The following is a 4,700-nucleotide window of genomic DNA, read 5'->3' as shown; positions in this document are numbered from 1 at the left end:
ATAAAGTGTTTTGTGTTTTCATTAATTCGTTGTTAATATTTAATGTCAGTTAAATATTTTATACGTATATTTTTCCAGAAAAGGGCTTTATTTTTCCTGTTGTTATTAAGGCTATCAGCACTTTCATCTTCTCTTCAGTTTGGTCTGCTCTTTGAAAAGCCAGTGGTCTGTTTTCCTCTTTCCCCTCAATCCACTAGCAAGCAGGACCTCTTGCTATTCCAAATTTCACAGTCATATATATTTTTAAAATTTTCTATGTGGAAGAAAGGTTGCTGTTGTTGTTTCAGTTGCTAAGTAGTGTCCAACTCTTTGCAACCCCATAGACTGTAGCCCGCCATGCTCCTCTGTCCATGGGATTTCCCAGACAAGAATATTGAAGTGGGTTGCCATTTCCTTCTCCAGGGGGATCTTCCTGACCCAGGGATTGAATTTGTATCTCCTGCTTGGCAGGTGGATTTTTTTTTTTTTTAACCACTGAGCCACCTGGGAAGCCCAGGAAGAAAGGTAGTGAATAAAATGTATTCCTTTCACTTTTTCTCATAAGCCTTTCCCCCCACCTGTCACCAAAGAATTGACACACTTCTAGATGAAATGTTGACTCTTAACGTTATTTTCCCTTTTCACTGAGCCAAGTTTATAGAGCCATGCAAATATCCCAACTTTGACCAGAACATATTGCCTCCCGGGAATCTTTATATGTGTCCCCACTTGCCTCTCTCCATTCTCAGTTCACTATTATCAATGCTGTAATTATTATTAATATCTTGTCATTTCACTGTGTTGGGATTAAAGATCTTCCTAGGTTGCTTTGTTGGTGAATAATCAGGCAAACATAGAAACCAACAAAGGATTTGGAACCCAGATAGTATTATCCCTTGCTCAATGGAAGAGATGTAGATTAAGCTCTGTGAGGACATGTTATACAACTATTTAACCCACACAGACTCTGGTACATAGGAAGACTCGGTATGTATATGTAGAATGAAAGCATGACTTCTCATGTGGTCTATTATATACCACATTTCTATTGATTTGCTTTCCATTAACCTATTGATTACAGAAAAATACACTTGGAAGGGAACTTATAAAATCAGATAAAGTTTACACACACACACGTGCATGCACACACACATACTCAAACTGGTCCTTTGGTATAACAGAACCTAAGTACAGAAGACATCAAAATTTGGTAAATGGCATTACTGAATAAAGAATGATAATGATCTGATTAAACATTACTAACATGCCAAATAAGAAAACTAGTATCAAGCTATGTTTCAAAAACCAAACACCAAATGAAAACTCAGGCAGTGATTAGCGAGTATAGGAGCAGGGATTCTGGCAGTACAACCATCTGCCTCACCCCATTCAATATGCTGTTTCTACCAGAGAGCCAGTCATCCTTGAAAGGATAGCAATTAGCCTCTTCTTCCCAGCTTCACACTCACTTCATTATACATCTAGGATAGATGTGCATCTAGGATAGAGTTTGCAATCTACAAATTTGGACTGGTGGCATCAGAACATCTCGTTATCAAATCTTAGGCCAGGAGAAGGAAGGCCATCTGAACCAGAGGCTTTCTTGCTCACAGAGCATTCTCTTCATGGAAGAACAAAGTACAGCTCCTATCAAGAAGTCACCTGAAAAAGTCACTTGAGAACTCAGCTATTGCTGTCCCACCTGAGTAGTTCTGCCTTTCTCAGTCTCTCCTTTCACCATGAGGCTTTCTGCATATGCCCTGGCTACATCATACTGTGTGGTGCATTACCAAGGAAGTACGTGCTCTCGCCATCAGCTCCCTGGAATGAGGGCAATTTTTACTATTAAGTTCAGGGAACATTTTGCCTTACAGAGCTGGATCTAGAAAAATGTACACATAGTCTCTATTTTCATAGCTTCCATTCATGACAGTGTAGTGATTAAGAGCATGGTTTTGGTACCAGACAGAGCCGGGGCTTGAATTACAACTCACTAGATATGAGTTCTTGGGACAAATGACTTCATCTCCCTTGGCATCCCTCGCAGCTCTGTAAAGCATCTGCCTGCAATGCAGGAGACCCGGGTTCAGTCCCTGGGTCGCAAAGATCCCCTGGAGAAGGAAATGGCAACCCATTCCAGCATTCCTGCCTGGAGAATCCCAAGGACAGAGGAGCCTGGCAGGCTACCGTCCATGGGGTCGCAAGAGTCAGACATGACTTAGTGACTAAACCACCACCCTAGGAATCAGTTTCCTCCTCTAAGGAGTCATTTGAAAGCTCTGAAAGAGCCAGCACACAACAACTATGTGGCTTTGAGAAAATCATTGAATCTTTCTCTGATTCAGATATTCACATCTGTTCAACAAAAGTGATAGCAGTACCTACCTCATAGGGTTGTTGTGGCAATTAAATGTATTAATGTAGGTAAAGTGCGCTTAACTTAGTACTTTGCACATAGTAACTGCTCAATGAAGATTAGCTATTATATGACCTGACCAGTCATAGTCTGGTCATATCATAGTCTGGTCATATCATAGTTTATCACATTTTCAGTACAGGGACCTGGTTGGAACTTCAGATTGCCATTTTTGCATATCTCATTTTGTTGAGTCCACACTCACAAAAAGGTCAACTGAAAATAATCTCTCTTATATTTTCAGTCTCTCCACTGTCATGGGTTCTTCCTGCTGGCATATACAATGCTTATAAAACATGTAACCATGGCAAATGGCTGGATCTCTCTGAACCTTAGGTTTCAGAGAGAGAAGGAGAAGGGGAGGAGGAGGAAGATGGAAGGGAGAGAGGAAGAGGGCAGAGAGGGAATGTCTCTCTCATTCAAAATTAAAAATAAAAGTAAAAACTACCCTCCATTTGACCCTGAAGTTGTCTCTAGCTATTAATTTATTGCCCTCCTTCCATTCATCATCAAGTTTACTAAAGGGATGTCGTTATTAGATGTTTGCACACATCACACTACCATTACTCCTCAACACACTGCAATCTAGTCTCTGCCTTCTCCACCCTCACTCTACCTCAGGTTCCTCACACCCCCTCCCTATTTGCCGTCTCAAGTCAACACTTCTCTATCCTAATCTTTCATAACTTCTTGTAACATCTACCAGAGCTGTCACACCTTCTTTGAAATTCTCTTCTCCCTTGGCTTTCATTTTCCTGTTTATTCTCTTGGGCCTCTAGTAATTACTTCTTGCTGTTCTCATTCTCCAGTATTTCATCTTTGGCTTTCACCCCCTCCTCATTGCACACCTACCGCTTAGCTGTTCTCAACTATTTCCAGGCTGTGATAACGTATATGCTGATGATTCTCAAATTTCTACCGTCTTTTCCGAATCTCCACAGCTTTAGTCCTATTTTCCAATTTTCTGTTGAACATTCTGAGCCAGGTGCCCATAAGGACCTCAAACTCAGTAAGTCAAGAGCCAAGCAATTCACAGTCTCCTTCAAATTTCCTCCTCCATTCTTCCCAATCTTTGTGAGTGGCACTTATCTACCCAGTCACCTAAGCCAGAAACTTGGGAAGGAGCCTTGACAACTTCTTCCACAACCCTCAGATCAAATCAATCAATCAAGTACTGCTGAGTCCACCTTTCAAATATTTCTGAAATCTGTCCCTCTTTCTCCAACCTCCCTGGTCTCATTTTGGCTCAGTTTTTGATTCCATTATGATTTCCTATCCTTTTCACACTAGTGTCCATTTGACCTTTCTAAACCAGAAATATTTGAGAAACACTTTCTTGCTCTTCATTCTTCAATAGCTCCCTATTATCTTCACAAAAAAAGGTCACATTCCTTAAATTGACCTCCAAGAGATTTTCTGCTGTGGCCCATGCCAGTGCCTTCAGCCTTTTCCACATTACTCTCCTTGCTCCTCTAAATTCATGCTGCATTTGAACAAGCTGATTTACCCACAGATCCCTGAACCCACTAACTCATCCTATCTAATGCTCTGTGCCTTTGTATATGCTGTTCCCTAGCCTTTAAATGCCCTCCTCTGACCTCTTCCATCTGAAGTATCTCTACTCATCTGCCAAGACTCTAACCAGATATCATATTTTCTGTGAAACCTTCTCAAACCCATGTTATCCCAACACCCAGACAGATTTGGGTTCTCCAATAATGCATTGTATATAGCTCTATGTGTACTTGGAAGATTACATAATGGTTTTGTTGTTTTTTTTTTTTTTTGGTCTGTTTCCCTCACAATTATATGAGTTTGAAGTCAAGGGTTACAATGTATTTTTCAATTCCTTACACCAAGCTCACAGCATGAAACGAAAGTGTTTCCTAGATAATTTTTAAAGCAGTGAGCACTTAAATTTTTTAAATTTTTAAAAATGTTTAAAATTTTCAATCACTCAATTGCAACATTAGTTTCCACCAACTATACTTACTTTGCAGGGGTTGTGTCAAGAGGGACTATACGATTAAGGTAAAAAGCATCCTTGCAATCTTTTCCTTTGCAAAGCACTTAGTGGCATGTCATCCTTACAGCAAAGCTTCTAGGGAAAATAATTATGCATTCATGCAAGAGATGAGGCAATGAAGCTCAGAGAGGCCAAGTGACTTGCCCAAGTCTGTTAATGAGTTAGTAACAGGGCCAAAACCAAAACCCTATTTCTCAGTTTTCCTGTTTCTCAGTTTAATGTCTTATTTACTGGGCAAGGAATTTTTAAAGTCAGCTTCAAGGAGTCCTAGAACAGGCA

This window comes from Bos javanicus, chromosome X (genome assembly GCF_032452875.1).
Source record: "Bos javanicus breed banteng chromosome X, ARS-OSU_banteng_1.0, whole genome shotgun sequence".
Lineage (NCBI taxonomy): Eukaryota > Metazoa > Chordata > Mammalia > Artiodactyla > Bovidae > Bos > Bos javanicus.
This window is presented reverse-complemented; position numbering follows the sequence as displayed.